The 18,728-nt window shown below is 36.1% G+C and overlaps 1 pseudogene; it reads right to left on the bottom strand.

Annotated features, from left to right (window-relative positions):
* Positions 1-399: 399 nt before the first annotated feature.
* Positions 400-18,728, bottom strand: part of LOC113175823 (serine/threonine-protein kinase 16 pseudogene) — a 29,362-nt pseudogene continuing 11,033 nt past the window's right edge.

Here is an 18,728-nt window from a genome sequence, read left to right as displayed (position 1 = left end):
GAAGTTTACCAGACTGAATTGGTTGGGGGAAAAATTAGTTTGTGGGTCTTTTTTTTTTTTTTCTTTTTCTCCACACCAACCTGTTTTCACTTTATTCTCCTGTTTATACATTCTCCTGCTTCCAGATTTGAAAGCAGAACATGATGTGAGCCCAGCAGTCCAGCTCAGAGTTGTGCACCATATTTTCTCTGTTTCACTTTCTCCTCCAGCCTCACCACCCGTCAGGCCCCTTGCCTATGTATTGGGGTAAAAGAGCAGAGAGAGAACTGAGATAAGGATCCTCATCCCTGGTAACCAACTGTTAAGAGCAGCCCTGGATAGAAAGGATGAATTTCCAATGAGAGATAAGAGCCTCTTTCCAAGGCACATGGAGCCATCTCAATGTGACCACTGGTTAGTTCAGATTTGAGTAGTGTGCTGGCCTGGAGCTGTGAGTTTCAGTGCCCCCAACTGACTGAGGAGGAGAGGGATGAGAGGGCGTTGCTGCAGGTCCACAGTCATCATGGAGGCCAGCAGCTGTCAAAGTGCTGAAGAATGACTGGGGCTTTGTGGGATGCTGAGTTGGTTCTGCACATCAAGGGCCACACTGTCGCCTTTCTGAAACACCATGTCATCAGGGCCTTCCCAAACATCATGGCATAAAGCACACAACCTAGGGACTGAAGGGTCAGAGCTTGGCGGGAACCTTCCACTTGGATACATATTTGGTTCATGGAACCCAAGTCCATGAAAACTGGCTTCCTCTCATCTCCAAGCAAGATATTGATAGGCTTCAGGTCCCTGTGGGCAAACCTTTGGTATGAATGGCCTCAATGCCTCTGCAGATACCCAACAGCAGCCAAGGATTTGATCCTCCAGTCAGGAAATTGCCTTTGTCTTTCAGCCTTTCTATTTCATTCCACAGCGTAACTCTCTTGAAGAAAGGTAGCAGCACCCAGGCTTCATGCTTAGCACCACACTCTCTCAGACAGTAAACCAAGAGGCAAAGAACGTTGGGGTGGTAGAAGAGGCAATGCATGTCGGCTTCCCACTGAGCCTCCTCCCGGTCCTGCTGGTCCTGCTCCTGACACAGGATTTGCTTCAGGGAGTAGAAGCGTCTGTCATGTAACCCCTCCACTAGCCACATAGCGGAACCCACTCTCCCCCAGTTTCTGGATGAAGAGGTAACGCTTATTGTCAATGATGACAGTTCCACGAGAGCAGATACACAGGGGTCCCCTAATGTTTCAGTCATACTTCTTAAGGACAGACTTTGGCTGCAGAAAGGTTCATCCAGAGTGGGCTCTTCTAGGTGATGCCCTGGGGGCCCAGCGGATCTTGCTGGAAAGAAATCGAAGGCAGGTCGAGGGTCCAGCATCATCCAGACTGCCCTGCCTCCTCCCAAGCAGAGTGAAGCACCAGAGTTTGTGGGTCTTGAAATAAACAGATCCTCAGGGTTGAACCTCAACACAGCATATCCTAGAAGTTAGTGTAATTTGAATTCAAGACAAATGATGTTGAACACCAGTCATGCTAAATACCTGTCTGCATTTTGGATCACATTACTTAACCTGGTAGCCCTTTATTTTTCTGTTCAGCAAAAATAGAGCCTGAGATAGCTGTTTGGTTGAACCTTATGAAATTGATTTTTTTCCTTTTTTTTTGAAAAGCAAAATACCTAATATTACAATTTTATATGCTTCAATCTATTACTCACAGAGTCATTATGAAATTTTTTAGTGGAGAAACCCATATAAAGTATTTGGCCTATTATTTCAGAGTAGTAGTAACAGGAAGCCATTATTATCTATATGATTTCCACCCAAAGCTCTCCTTATTTCTTTTTTCTTTTTATTTATATATGACAGCAGAATGCATGACAATTCTTATTATATGTATAGAGCACAATTTTTCATATCTCTGGCTGCATACAAAGTATATTCACACCAATTCGTGTCTTCATACCTGTACTTTGGATAATAATGATCTTCACATTCCACCATCATTATTTCACATGTAACATTAACACCTATAAAAAGAAAGCATTGGTCACTTATTTGGATTTCTAAAGTTAAATCAGAAATTCTAAAATAAAAATTTCAGACTGAATGATCAGTACACAGGGCTTGTCAGCATTTTGCTGTTAGTGGGTTTATCTGCAATCCTGCCTTATTCAAGTTTTGCACTGCTGTGGCACTTGTATCTCTCAGTGTACATGCTGTGTGTTTCAATTCTGCACATCAAATATCAGTTTTTAAGCATTTACCCATTCACACGTATTTTTTTAACCTATTACCTGGGTTATATTATATTTACATTCGTTTGCATTTTTTGGAAAATTAAAAAGAAATTGTAATTGTAAAAATTAAAAGTCTTAGCATGTTTATTTCATGGATATTTGATTCACAAACATATTAGCTTATAACAGTAGATTTTCCTAAAGTATCAGACTCTCTTTCTAATCAAAAAGTTTAAGAACGCAAAAGAGATTTTTAAATAGAGAAAAGTAGCTTGTTGTCATTGTCCGAAACAAATCTAACAGCTGTTTGTCAACCACATGAGAGGAAAATATGTCTATTATCAGTGGTAATACTTCTGGTGGTACTTTTAAGAGCCAAGTCTCTAATTTGGAAGAGGAAGAATGGAAATGGCAGGACGTTGTCTGACCACCTGGGTTGAGGTTTGGAAACAAAGTTGGAAATACATGTTACGCTTAGCATGGCTTCAGGCAAAAGTTTTATATTTCCTCTTCACCAGCTACACATGTCCAAGTTTGGCTGCAAATTGAAGACTCCTGGTTAACAAGAACAGGGTGTATATTAAATCTTATTGTTTTCTGAATCTAAATCCCATAAAATATCAGAAAACCAATGATACTGGCTATTTTAATTTTCAAGGTTAGAAGTCAATGAGCATGATGGAAAAATCAAGAGTTGGCTGTGGCATTTGGGGTCTAGGAAGTCATCTGTTAGAACAAGGGAAATGAAGCATAAGCTTCATCTCCAACATTATGTATGAAGTATTAGGACCTGGGCTTGACCACTGATGATCACTGTAAATTAGAGATTGGTATCCATAGCCTACCCTGAAGTGCACCTGCTCCCAGGGCCCTTCAAGCAAAGGTTGTTTGCTGTTAGTAACATTTTTTAAAAATTTCTTTGGTTGTCATCTTTCCTCTTAAATTTAGTGAAGTCTATTTATCCTAAAATCTACAAAAGATGCCACAGTCATGCTTATGTTTTCTTAATAGAGGAAATGGAACACTAAAAACAGATGATGGATGATTCTTTAATGACTACATCTGAAGGACTTGAAGGGAGGTCTGTGCTTAAATCATAAGGCTTATGAATTGCCGGCTGGAGATAAGACTTCAAATAGCAATCCAGTCATTCCTGTACAGGAAAGTTCTTTGGTCCTCTTCCTAATGCAATCTACAAATAATAAATTCCAATAATAATGAGTAGGAACACATTCACTTTCATTTTCTCCCCCCTTGCTGGAACCTACTTGGAGATTGCTCTTGTCCTTGAACTGGACTCAGCTCTCCAGCATTCCCTAAGGTCTGGCATCTAGCGAAGGATGTAGCCCTCCATGTCTGGGCTTGCTCTCTACATGACAGTAGAAACATCAGCTCTTTTCTAAACTGAAGATTCATATATTCTTTTGGACTAGGAAGTGGCCATAAAGTTCACTGTGGACTTGCTTATTTATGGTGAATCCTTATGTGTAAGATTTCTCTAGGTCAGGGGGAATAAAACCTATTCTTTTGTTTTCTCTTTAAAGAAAAAACTACTCATTAACTAGAAGAACCCAAGCAATATTACTTGAACAATTTTCAACTTTTATGATTTTTCATTTGTGGTGTTTAAAATTCCTTATAAAAGGAACATTAATGTCCAGGAATCCTGTGAAGCTCTGCTTTTCAGGGAGAGAGAATTTGCCCTTCTTTCCACATTATAATATCTTCCTTTCACTTGCTAATATCCTATTCAGATCTTTCTTTTTCCCTGCTCTGTGCTGGTGGAAAGGATCTGGAGAAATTTCATTAGCCAGTTACCAGCGGAAACTTTGACTTAGGGCTTCTGAATTTACAGATGTTTTTATCTCCTATATTAGCAAATGTGGCAATGAAAAAGTCAGGTCTCTGTGGATGGTATGTTGGAAGGTGGCTGTCAAAGCTTCTTGGAAATCATGTGGATGAGAGATTGCTTATGGACATGCTGAGTCTGGAATGTCACACAACTCTTCTACCACTTTATTTTGTTGAGACAAGGAAAACTTACTTGAAACACAAACTAATATATATATATATATATATATATATATATATATATATATATAATATTTAAAATGTCAGAATTAGAACAGTAGTTATGAAAGTCAGAACAGTAGTTCAGTTATGATTATTATTTTCCTGACTTATAAAAGAAAGCATGTATTCATGAACTGAATTCATTCCCACAAATATCAAGACTGTATTGTTTTGCTAGAGAGCTCAGATTATTCCTGGCCATGAAAGTCAAATTGACTACAAAATTTACAATTATCGAGAACTGAATTCTTAGTCTTTCTATTGTTAATATATGAGTAGGAAGAATGAAAAATACTTATAACTAGATGCTCAGATATTGGAAAGCACAAGAAACTCCATTTTGAAATCATAAGAGCCAGATTCACGGATCATTCAGCCATGGTCAAGGAGAAACATCACTGGATGGAGTTAAACAGGCAACATACCTTTATTCAGTACTGTTGCAAAAGAAGAGACTGAACTCAAATCTATTGAAACAAAATATTGAAGTGTATTTTTAAATAGGGGTGAGCTAGTTAAAAAAGCACCAGTGAAAGTTAGTGGGAGTTTGGTCAAAGTGATAAGTCCATCTATTGTTTGTAAATTTTTGCTATGGAATTTAGAACTTAGGTTCCTGGTTTCCCACAGGGACAGGAAAGAGAAATTCTATCTTCTTTAACGATGGTGATGATGATGATGATGATGATGATGATGATGATGATGACAATGACTACATTTTAAAGGGATGGCTCTCAGGTCTTTGAGAAAGATATTCCTGAGTTTTAACACTTGCAAGTTGCTTTTATGATTTATACCCCAAAGGGGCAGAGACAAAATTGTCAATTAGTAAGCGTTTTAAAGTAAATGCATGAAGAAAATGAAGTATTCTAAAACAACCACTTGAAGAAAATGGATTTCAGGGTTCTACAGGCATGAAGAAATCTGCCTAAAATTTAGTCAAGCTCAGGGTAACCTTAAGACCATCTTAATCACAATTCCACCAATGAAAGTCACAGCCAGGGCAATTATCTTAGTGTCAAATTATCTAAACTGCCTGCCCAACTCAACTCTTAAGGACTAATATATCTGTTCACTTCACAAATGCAAAAGCAAATGTTTTGATACCTCACCTCAAATATTTAAATATGCTAAACTCAAATCATTTTTATTATGATTAGAGGTGCTATTTCAGTAGCAAAGTATTTTATGAAAAATTTTTTGGGGTGTCCATTAGAGTTTGATGTGGTTATATCATGTTTGTATGATTTGAAATATTTTTTAAAGTTTTTTTAAATGAAATTATTTTAGTTTATTTTATTTTTTATGTATTTTTTATTTATATGCAGCAGAAAGCATTACAATTCTTATTACATATATAGAGCACAATTTTTCATATCTCTGGTTGTATACATAGTATTTTCACACCAATTTGTGTCTTCATACATGTACTTTGGATAGTAATGATCATCACATTCCACCATCATTAATTAGTCCATGCCCCTCCCTTACCCTTCAACCCCTCTGCCCTGTCTAGAGTTTGTTTATTTCTCCCATGCTCCCTCTCCCTCCCACTATAAATCAGTCTCCTTATATCAGAGAAAACATTTGGCATTTGTTTTGGGGGGATTGGATAACTTCACTTAGCATTGTCTTCTCCAACTCTATCCATTTACCTGCAAATGCCATGATTTCATTCTCTTTTATTGCTGAGTAATATTCCATTGTGTATATATGACACATATTTTATCCATTAATCTACTGAAGGGCATCAATAAATGGGATGGACTCAAACTATAAAGCTTCTTCTCTGCAAAAGAAATGATTTGTGTGGTGAATAGAGAGCCTACATCTTGGAAGCAAACCTTTACCCCTCACACATCAGATAGAGCACTAATCACTAGGGTATATAAAGAACTCAAAAGCTAAACACCAAAAAAACCAAATATTTGTAAAAGTTTTAAATGTTGCCATTAACACAGATTTTAAAGAGTATTTGATGATGATATCCATGAAAACAAAAATGAGTTAATGGTGGAAGTCAGTGAATGATCCTGATAAACCATCTCTGATTTGGTTAGTGAACTCCAGGAACAGCAAAGATGATTTGCTGCTCAGTAATTAAAAACTGCATCATAGACTGTGTTTTAGTTAGCTTTTTCTCTGCTGTGACCAAAAGACCTGACAAGAACAATTAAAGGAGAGTAAGTTTATTTTCAGGCTCATGGTTTCAGAGGTCTCAACCTGTTCTATTCTTCAGGGCTAAAAGTGAGGCAGAATATTACGGTGGAAGAGTCTGGTGGAAGAAATCAGCTCAGGACATTATCAGGAAGTAGAGAGACACTTCAATTGCCAGACACAAAATATATAACCCAAAGGCATGCCCCCAATACCCACCTCCTCCAGCCACCCTCCTACCTGCCCCCAGTTACCATTCAGTTAATCTCTATAAAGGATTAATTCACTAATTGAGTTAAGGCTTTAATAATACAATTATTTTACCTCTGAATGTTCTTGCATTGTCTCACACATGAGCTTTGTGAGGGACATCAAATATCCAAACCATAGCAATACAGAAATCTTCCCTATCAGCTTCACAGAGGTTCTCCAGCCAGAATTACCCTAAAATTCTTCATGTACATGAGTATTCAATTCGCCCATAGTCTATGCACATATATATAGTCCTATAGAATTGCCTCACATTTGATTTCAAAGACACCAGGATGGTCTTCTTTGTCAAAATACTGTCTCCTATGCACAGAATTCCTCAGGAGAAAACAACACCATTAATGAGTACTCATTTTTGCAATTTTTAGGTAATTGTCTATCTTTTCTTAGAACATGTTTTAATGGTTATGCCTGGTCCAGTTTGGTTCTCTTGGTCTGCTAGTCTATAGTGAGAGCAGTCAGTAAACTGCATTCCCAGTTGTCTCTCTCTTTAGTGCAGTACACAAGATTCTCTCTGTATGTCTAATCTCTTTCACAAATTACTAGAGATTGTTAGGTATTTTACACTTCAACACAAAATGTTTTCTTACATCTTCCTTTGCTATTCCCAGTGATATTCTAAAGTTATTTTTTACCTCTTCTGTCCATACGCACATCACCAGTCATTTCAAACTCCTCAAATAGGACTTTGAACATCATGACAGATATCTGTCTGGTAGATTGGGGTGTGGTAATAAATGCATTCAAACCTCATTGTTGGCATATAAAGTAAAATCTAATCATTTAGTATTAGAAACTTCTTACACACAATCTATGCTGATCTACAGAAAAATATTCAATTTTAATGTTATGATCTAAGTTTATATTTTCCAAAATAGAAATATAAAATTATCTTCTAGATGTAAATATCAAATGTGATTATACACTTGTATGTGTTTTTGCATAAACACACACTTGTGTGTGTTTGTGTTGTGTGTGTGTGTTAAAGATTTTTTTCCTTGGCCAAAATTGAATCAGGCTTCTCAACTTCTCCTAGGCCCATCTGTACTTTCTTGCAAAACTAAGTTTTAGCAATCTCTGTTAAGTCAACCTAGCAAGAACATATCACCCTCAGTCACCATAAATCTGAGATCATTTTCCTCATCCTCTATCCTCTAGGCAATGCCTCATCATGCTGGGCTGTCTTTAGCAAGAATCATATTAACTATATTTGGCCAGAATTCCCCTTACCCTTGATGTATCTGGTTAGTAATTTCCCATTCACTGAATCTTCCCACCTGGTCCTTGGATATGAATTCTCACTTGCCCATCTTGTATTTAGTCTTGAGCATAATCTCTTGCCTCCATTTCTTCACTACAAGACCTCAATGCACTGGTTCCTATATCTATTTTGATGGTTTTGAATAAAGTCTCCTTTAGTATGCATCAACAAATATCACAGAATATTTTTCTTTGAAAGTACAGATTGATGTGTACACACACATACACACACACAACCAGACACCACACATTGCTTAGACTAGTATTTGGGTTTTGCTAAGAATTTAATATATTTTAGGTATAACAATTGTTTTTCTTGTTATTATTATGCACCATGATTTGGATAAGTATTCCCTAAAGTTGCATGTGCTTGATACCTGAGTTAGGGCACTATGAGGAGTTAATGAAAACTTTAAGAGATGGGACCTAGTAGGAGGTCTTTAAGTCGTTGGAGGAATTCCCTTAAAGGAAATAGTGAGACCCCAAGTCTCATTCTCTTCAGGATATGAAAGGAGAGGATTTTATCTACCATGTGTTTCTGCCATGATATGCTTCCTCACTACACGCCCAAAGGAACTGAAATCTCCAAAACTGTGAGCCCAAATAAACTTTTATCTTTAAGTTAATTATTCTCGTTTTTTGTTATAGTGTCAGAAAGTTAACTAACAGACTGTATAAATATGGCATTAGTTTTTAAAATGATAATCCTAGATGTTATCTTATCAGGATAATTAATAAATGTTTCAAAATAGAACTTGAAAAAAGAAAATGAGTAGAGAGATGGCATTCCAGACTCATAGTGTTAGAATGTGAAAAACATAATGTCGATGTACAAAATGATGAAGCTTCCTTTGGTGAGATCATGCATCTGGCAAGGCAGCAAAGAGAGAGATGAGTATTAGATATTTGCTATGGGAAATTTATGGAAGGGCTTTGAATCCAGGTTATCCTACAGTCATTTTTGTTGTAAAGTTAAATGTTAGAGCCCTCTATTAAAATAATATACAAACCAATGAAGCTGTGTGCTGGAACAAATTAGTTATTAATTACTTGTGGTTAGGTTAATGTTTATGAGGGAAACAAAGAAAATGAATAAAATTTGGACTGGATATCAGACCATTCCATGAAAACTCTCAAGGTATAAGTGATCAAGTTTGAACTGTATTAGAGGAGAGCCTGGGGTCCAGTGCTGCAGTAGGGGCACCTCACTGTCTCATGTGGAAACAACATCTTGAAACTTCCCTGTGAGAAAAATCTAGGTCACAATGAACAAGCTGAATACACTAACCAGCTAGCTGCAGGGAGGTAATAGTCAGCTTTCCAGACTCATGCTCCAGCAGGGCAGGTCTGACAAGCTCAATGCAGTGACCCATCCTCTGAGAAACACAGCTCTAAGAGTGTTTCACAGGAGACCTTTACTTTAAGAGTCTTAATACTAGCCATGAGGGGGAAGACTTTATGGCCTAATTACCTCTTAAAGGTCCCACCTCTTAATACTATCACATTGTAAAAATTGAATTTTGAAAAAGGCGCAAGTTGAATCAAAACATTACTGTTTTACCCAACTGCTAAGTTATTCTGCTAAGAGCCACAGCCAAGTAATATGATGCATGGCATTTTTGGTTGAAAGGTGATGCCAGCTAGCCATTGAGATGATATGATAATGTTAAGATTTGCATTCATATGGATATTGGACTCCTGCTGTTCACCTTGGCCTGCTATGGGGACTCCTGGAGAGTTCCCATTGGTTGGGGAAGTACAGTAGGAGGGAATTCTGGGGGAGGAACTTCCTCTGGGGTTCCAGGAGAAGGCCGCTTGGGTCAATCAGGATTTTTCCCTGGGGCGTATGGGGCATTGGCGGCAGTTTCAAAAAATAAAATTTGTTCCTGCTTGAGTGGCTCATGATTTTGTGCCTGGCCAGACTGTGGCATTATTCCTTTCATGAAACAATGAGATGAATATAAAGAGAACTTGATTTTGTAGAAAACAAGGATCTTCTAGGAAATTACTAGTAAGGTGACATTAGAGTTCTTCATTTTAGCATTGTGAAACACTTATATTAAACATGATTGTTGTTGAAAATATAGCTGATTCAGAAATAAGAATAGAATTAAAATCACAATTATTTAACACATAATTTAGCCAATTTATTGGAAGTAACTGTATTTAAAAGTCATACAAAATAGTGTGACTCTATGCCAGAGTTTACAAGTCAGAATATAAAATCTAATGAATCCTTTTCTCAATTAAAATAAGAAATATGAAAATATATAAAAATATATGAAACATTATCTCAGTGAAACATGCATAGAAATTTTTGTTGAAAGAAAACCTGCATGAATAAGTAGATTAAAGAGTTTAAATGCAGATTTTCTTTAAATGCATTCACTTGTGGTTAATAAAACTATAATAACAATTAAAATTAATTTCACCATAAAAAAGACAAAAATGATAATATGTGGATCATTCAGAAGAAGGATGAAAGACAGTATACATGATATTATAGCACTGAGTGCATCATGGGCCACAGATGCCAAGTTCAAAGGTCAAACTGAGTAGACTAATGAAGGGGATGGTTATCAGGTATGGGCCCAGTTAGGAGTATCATCACAGGGTAGCAGACCCTCCAGAGACTGGAAGTAATTGAAAATCACTTGGGTAGTCTTGAAAGGATAGGAGAGGAAACTGGGTCAGTGGAACCTGAAAAGAGCTCATTGCCTTAAGGGGGATGGTTTTTTGAGAGGATCTGTCCTGTATACTGTAGTCACTATCAGAATGATTGGGACAACAGCACTGGGAGGGGACAGTTGCTGAATGTTTTCTCCTCCAGTACTCTTGGCTCTGCCATCCATAGTCCAAACCCAATAAGGAGCTGCAGGATAGAGATCGGCAGGTCAGGCCAACAGGCGTGGATGAGAAACGCTGATTTAAATGTGCCCCTTCCAAATTCAATTGTGCAATGTGGTGGTATTGGGAAGAGGGGTCTTTAAGAGGTAATTAAGTCATGTAGTCTCCTCCTTCATGTCTAGGATTAAGGCTCCTAATAAAGAAAGCTTCATGTAGCTTTTGGCTCTCTTCCCACTCTACTTTGCCACAGTTTGAAGGCACAGCCTTCCTGCTCTCCAGAGGACACAGCACTCATCAGGCAAGTGAGCTTTAAGTGGACCTCCTACCCTCTGAGATACTGAGAAAATAAATTTCTGTTATTTATGAATTAGTCATGGAGAGTTTGTGAATTGCAGTTCAAACTGAGCCAGGAAGGATGGACAGAATTTTTTAAGTCTATAACCAAGATCACGGATACTTATAAATATAGTAAAAATAATAAAACATGATGAAATTTTACATATGAATAATACATATGTTGAAATATTGATATGTCTATGTAATCGCAAACAAATAGAATACAAATACTCTTTGATTCATAATGGGGTTATGTCCTGATAATCTCACCTTAAGTTAAATATGTTCTAGTTGAAAATACTCTCATGACCATGTGTCTCAGTAGCAGCCACAGCTCACTGTCACTTGCACAGCATAAAAAGAGATTATTTTATTGTATATCAATAACCTGGGGAAAGATCAAACTTTAAAATACAAAGTGCAGTTTCTATTGAATGTGTATCAATTTTATTTCATCATAAAGTTGAAAAATTGTAAATCAAACCATGGTAGGTCAAGGGACTCTCTATGCAGCAGAAAAATTTTTAGAAGTCTATCCTTGTGGATTAGTAGGGAAAAAAAAAAATTTACCCAAATCCCAGTGACTGACAATGACAAAGGCTTGCTTCTTGCTTTTCTCAAATGCACAATGCAAATCAAAAGGGCTTTGCTCCACATTGCCTTCCCTCTTGCCCTTGGCTTTTGGAACACTGCTAATCTGGGATGTTACTGACTGCTCTCTTGGCAGAAGAGAGAGGAACATGGGGCTCTGTGTGCTTCCTCATCAAGCTTTAAAAAACCCCTGTAGAAAGCACAGATGTCATGCCTGCTTTCATTTCACTGGCTTGGGATCATGTGGTCAAGTCCCTTGTCACACTGGTAGGTGGAAGCATTCTTGGAGGGAAGCAGAATCTGTGAAAGTTTTGTTTTGCAAGTGCATAATAGAACTCATCAGATGCCTTTTTTTTTCTGAGTTAGAATATGATAATGAAAGCATAACAAAGGAGTCTTAAGTCCATCTAAAATCTTGCTTGTATAAATATGGTGAACTGAAGAGAGAAGAAAGCTAGAACAATATAAGGATTTTATTAATGAAGAAAATGAGTGTCAGAAAGATGAAATGATGTACCTAACGTCATAGTACTAATCAATTAGGGTTTTATGTAGCTTCTTTCTGACACCATTCAGTTCATGAATAGTCTTTGTAGCATACTGTTGAATAAGAAGGAGCTTATCTGTCTGTGAACTTGACACTCACTTCCTATTGAAGGTTAGGATCAATGTTGACCTCATTTGTAAGTATGAGTTATAATGCATTTTAGGGAAGTGGAGGGGAATAACTATTAATCCATTGCTCTCCAATCCAATCTTTCTTCCATACCTGGTCTTACATAAAATAGAAAAAACATCAAAGAGAAAGAGCACTTGGAATTTGGATGGAAGAGAGGATGCAGACACCAGATTCAAGTTGCAAAAATCACTGATTTTTTTCCCATAAATTTTATCTAACATGCTATGGATAAGCAACTAATTTCTGTGCCAAGATTTTTTAAAATAGAGAATTATAAATGAGACAAAAATAAATTAAGCTAATTGGGTAGATAAGAGGCCAGAACTCTTAATAATGTTCTTAACCACTTTATTGCAGAGCTTACTCAGAAACCCACTGTTTTCATTCACGCTTTGAAACCACTGAGAATTATTTGACTTCTCTGTTTAAAATAACAGACCAAATTGCATCCCTGGAAAGAAATAACTGAAATAGCAGCTTTCCCTTCATCGCCTCACAGGAAAATATGATGCTAATTATCTATTGCCTTCATCCTTTAGAAAGATGCGGAGAGGTTAGCCTCCTGGGAATCACTACCCTTTATAAAATAATGAACTATGATGTGTTATATTGCCAGATTTGAGAAATTGATAGAGTTATAGGTTTTGCTCTAATTTGTCGGCTTTTTCTCATCTGACAAAACAAAAGTAACTCAAAAGTACAATGGCCACTCTTATATTTATTGTGTGTCTGTAGGTAAGTAAATTTTGAGTTTGCAACTATACTTGAAACTTACAATGATTTCTCGAGTCTGATTTTGTGTGCCATTTATTCTTAACTGCCCCTAATAAAAGAACACTCAAAACGGCTTCTGACCTCCAGCTCAGTCTGTGTGGCATTATCAAGATCATGATAGAACAGAGCTTTTAATAATTTAATGAGGCCAAGCAGTTAGATAAACAATGATTAATTTATCAGAAAGTCACCTGGAAGTTACAGTGAACATAGTATTGCAATATAGGAAGAAAGATGACTCAAAAGAAAAAGTCTGATTTGTTTTCCTTTTATTTCCTTTTATTTATTTCAGATGCTCAGGACCAATAAGGATTTCCCACTGAATTACCACTAATCTGACAAGGCAGTGGGGGATATTTTAATTATTGTGTTTAGAAAAAAGTCTGTTTCAACTATGTTAGAGCAATGAAAATGACACTCATCTGAGCTCATGAGGCTAACTGAATGTCTCTTATTTGTGAGTATTTGCGTTTTTATTTTTCACTGTTTTTACTAGAATATTGTTCTTAAGGGAAGTACTTGCCTAGAATCATGAAAATTCCACCTATGATCCTCAGAGTTCTCTCTGCTAGGCCACATCTACTCTTACACAGGTACTCTCATGTCTGATGAGAGAAATGTCAGGTCAAACAGACAGCTAAATGTATACAACCAAAGAGTGTTCCTCCTTGCAGGCCACCCCAATCTTCCTCAAATGTGTTAAAGGCTGGTTTAGGATAAGGAGGTACTCATCCAGAGATTGCAAACTGGCTTACATATCCAATGTGGAAAAACAACAACAAAAACTGAAGATATGTTGTTAAACATAGTAAATACTTGCATATGCTTAAAAAAAAAACCTGTTGTTTTATTATCTACCATTTCTTCCCTCTGGATTTTAAATGCATGCAATAAAAATTTGACTACATTTACATAAATATTTCCCTTTTGTAAGGGATAATTTTTGCCTAAAATAACCTAAGTGAATATTTGGGGGTGTCCCAAATTGGGTTGCTATGTCAAATAAATCACATCTACTATTTTGTAATTTTGGCTATTAAAACATATTAGGAAATATGGCCTGTCACCCTTTTGGCAGGAATGCATGATTAAGCAGCTTGGTGAATAGAACGAGCAGGTGCTGGGATGAATATCAGAAAACCCATCCATCTTAATGCTTCTGGGGGAAAACACATCTTTCAGGAGTAGGATACTGTTTTCTTGTTTCAGCAGTTCAGTGCATTTGGAGGGATTTTAGGGCTTTCTCTAATCATTTTAAGTCAGGTAATGTGGGAGAAAATCACATACTGAATCGCTTATAGTGTGTTTGCTATCTTACTGTTGAATTGTGCCAAGCATGGGTGGGCTAGAGAGCTGATCCCTATATTTTTGGCATTCCTGAATTGTATCTCTTATTTAGATTCTGAGGGATAAACTTAGATTATAAACTATACATCTATAAGAATGTCTGAATCCTTAATATCACATTTCTTACACATAACAATTATATTAGTTGAATGATTGAATGAAACGTTACAGTTAGTTCAATAGAAAGACAGTACCCTAGAAAGTATCATCCTCTCCCTGGAATGGTCTTTCTATGCTCTCTCCTGTATATTTGTCCTATACTAATTTGTTCTTTAAATTTTACATAAAATACTTCCTTTGAAATAAATCCATCTTTGGACACACCAAAGATAGGTAATCATCCTCTCCACTGAACTATTTAAAAATAATATATACATTTTACATTGCTAAATTTGCTTAAATATGTATTCTCTTCTGTAATTGGAAAGAACTCTTCTGGGCATAGAATAGTCATTTATTCTCTCCAAAGTATTCTTTATTTAGCACAGATTATGCCATCCTTTTATATACCATTGGATAAATGCAAGAATGGGTAGATGGGTTTAAAATGATATGGTATCTATACATCTGAATTGCCAGACCAATATCAGTTGAATGTGATATCTGAGCTACTAGCTTATCTTCCAGTTACTAAGAAAGAATTCATTGACATCAAAGACATACTTTTTTCTAAATCCTGAAAAATGGGAATAAGAAATATCATTTAGAGCAAATATCATTGCTATTGAGCTAAAATTTGGTCTGATTTATCCAGTGTAATTTAGAGAAATACATTACTAGGAGTGAGAAGTGAGAATAGAAGTGTAGATAGGAATCAAGAATAAAGGTTTGATTCCATCACTATGGAAAATTAAAAGACAAAGAGATATTTTTATTTATTTGCCTTTTAAGCAAAAGATTAATGTGACATGCCTTTGATTTATTATGAACATTATGGCAGCCATGCAGCAAAATGACTGGAATGATCATAAACCCATCACCATGGTGCAAAGACAAGAAGTTCAAATGAAAGATAAGGAGGACATCTGGAAAGGTGAGAGGAAGCATGAATTTTAAAAAGCCACACTTAAGGTTACATTGAAATTATAATTGACAAAATATGGTTACTAATTACATAGGTTTGAGAGACATATGGTCTCCATGGGGAGTTATTGTTTAGTGGTTACAAAGGTTTATTTAGGGTGACAAAAAAATTGAAAATTGTTGTAAATATGATTAAATTCAATTTTTAATATATACAGTCTACCATAATTTTTAAAAATATCTGAGAATCATTGACTGCCAACCTTCATCTAGTACAATTCTCTCTCAAAAAATGAAAAAGGACTGGGAAAATAGCTCAGTGGTAAAGTGCCCATGAACTCAATCATCAGCACTTAAAAAGAAAGAAAAGAGTTTTATAATTTATTTAAGAAGACAGAGATATAAGAGATAGTCTAAAATTTACAATAATAATATCATTTTGCCTTACCATTTTATTCCCTGTGTCTCCTAGTGTACACTGCATGTACAATCACAAAAATACAGATAAACATATACACATGCCCACTTGCCAAGTAAATAAGTCTTTTCTGTATTATATGACCTTACATAATTGCTTATCAAATTTCTGCTATCCTTGGTTTGGTCCTTGTTTTCTCTTGCCAAGTTCACTTAGTCTCTTAATTTAGTCCCCTGTCTTTAGGCTTGTAGCCACTCTTACAGTTGTCTAATTGAAATTCTTTTCAGATTATTCATCTACATGAGACCTTCAATGGCTCTCCATTGCTATCTTGTTTTGTCTGCATTCTCAGATCATGGAATTTATTATAGAAACTTTTCATCAAAAAGTTTTTCTCATTATGCAGCGCTACAATACAATATATTCCATTGACCTCTGTATGTATTGTTCTGTTCATTTAGTACAAACTATATCATTTATCCTTTTAGGAAAGAAATTTGCATTTTCTGTCTTTATATAATCCATATTTTAATTAAACTATTGCGCTTATAAGAGAATACACTCACCCAATCCTTTACGCATCCATTTTCTACTGAACTATACAAAGTTTGAGGACAGAGTTTGTCTTATTCATCTTTGAAACCTCAACACTGAATAAATTTGCATTGGATAAATACGGGAATAAATTGATAGATAAAAGAAGAGAAGATCATTTCCAGCTAAAGGGAAAAGACTTTATAGATAAAAGACAACTTCACTTTAAAAACCACAGGGCAATCAGTCTATATATTGATAAAGAGCTGTTTCCGAGCAGCGACCCTTTTAATTTATCCATTGGTCACATCAGTAGCAGAATCTATCTGCATAGTGACAGCTAACATGTTAGAGACTTCGGATATTTTTGTTCTCTTAAGCAGGCTACATGTTCTCTACAGAATCTCATTTAAAATGGGGCTGTTCATCATATTTTTTTACAATAGATTTTGCAGCCAACATTAATACCACAATATATTTAATCCTCATAAATTCATGCAGGTCAAACTGAATTAACAATAGTGAGTTTCAAACACTTCCTAATAAATCAGATTTTTTTTATATAGTGACATATTCAACAAATATAAGTTAGTGAATCTGTGAAGTTGTATGTCCAAAATCACATCCTGAAATCGGTCTATTGAAGTCAATTAGTAAGTCATAACTTGACCTGTCTAGGTTTTTACACTCAAAAACAACATCTGGCCAAGTTTCCTAATATTATCATTCCTCAGAAAAATAAAAAAGACAATTTGAAAGATCCAACTGCAGAGCTGAAATAGTCTCAAACACAAGTTAATCCTAATTCTGTTGGCAACATTTATTTCCCAGGAGGAAACCTGTTTGCTCTAGAGCATGAGCAAATTAAAAAATCCCAAATCACAAAACTGTGTCAAAACTTCTGGAATTTGACTTTAGAAAATAAACAACAGACTCAAAAATAGAGTAAAGAAATAATATAGAAATAAACAAACACGTTAGTACAGCACAGCAGAATCATTCTTAAGGTTTTTAATAAAGAGAAATGAGCAGATTTCCAAGTCATTTCTGACATAGGAGATAATTAAAAGTAGGAGAGAGAGAGAAGAAAAAAGGACTCGATCGGACTGCACACAGCTCAGAATCTGTGATGAGCAATTTGTTACATGCATGCTATTATGACACCGTGGCTGATTAAAGAGATAAGCAGAAAATTAGCAATCCCCATTCTTCTTCCTCTTCTCCCATGTCTTATTCCCACAAGTTTTCTGTGGTTCCTTTGGCACCATTATACATCCTGAGAGTCATCACATGACTCCTTCAAATCCTCAATCTAAGAATACCATTTCTGAGTCAACAGCTTCTAACAACAAATAAACAGACATACATCCAACCAACAGCGATGAAACATGTAAAATTACAACACTGAATCTTAGAATAAGGCTTAGAATGTAGCCAGACATGATGGTGCGTGCCTGTAATCCCAGTGGCTTGGGAGGTTGAGGCAAGAGAGTTCTAAGTTCAAAAGCAGCCTCAGCAATTTAGCAAGGTCCTAAGCAACTTTGTGAGATCCTATATCAAAATAAAACATAAAAAAGGGCTGGAGATATGGCTCACTGGTTAAGTGAACCCATGGCCTAAACTTTAGTACAAAATCCCTGGTAAAAAAAAAAAAAAAAAAAAAAAAAAAAAAAAAAAAAAAAAAAAAAGGCTTGTAGAGAAGCCATTAGTTCCCAAAGTCTACTCTAAATCCAAACTCAGTTCTCCTCACAACACACACACACACACCATGTAAATGTGTTCCCCTCCTGCTGTCCTTGGTTGAGTTTCACATTTTGGTTAAAATCATTGGTGTTTTAGGTGAACTATTGTTTTCCACTGAATCATATGAGAAACTAGGCTTTCTTTTTTTTTAACTTGAAAAATTTTTCATGTGTAATTAGTAATTGACATTTCTACGTATTTATCACAACCGCATGCTCAGCCTCCGACAGAAGTCTAAATCAACCATCTATATGCAAACACATGAGGCAGTCAATCATCTCTGCTTTATTGCTTTTATTTGGCCATGGATGTTGAGTTTTCCAGCAGTATTTGGACAGATTGCTTGGTCAGTTTGCCACAGAGCTGTGGGCCTACAAATTCCACTCATTTCACTTCTGCTTTTGGTTTTCTCTTTTGTAGTTCTTGTAAGCTCTCTGTTCTTTTTTTCTTTCCTTGAATTG

Source organism: Urocitellus parryii, chromosome 12 (assembly GCF_045843805.1).
Source record: "Urocitellus parryii isolate mUroPar1 chromosome 12, mUroPar1.hap1, whole genome shotgun sequence".
NCBI classification, from domain to species: Eukaryota; Metazoa; Chordata; class Mammalia; order Rodentia; family Sciuridae; genus Urocitellus; species Urocitellus parryii.
Note: the sequence above shows the minus strand (reverse complement) of the source record. Positions and strands in the feature narration are given on the sequence as shown.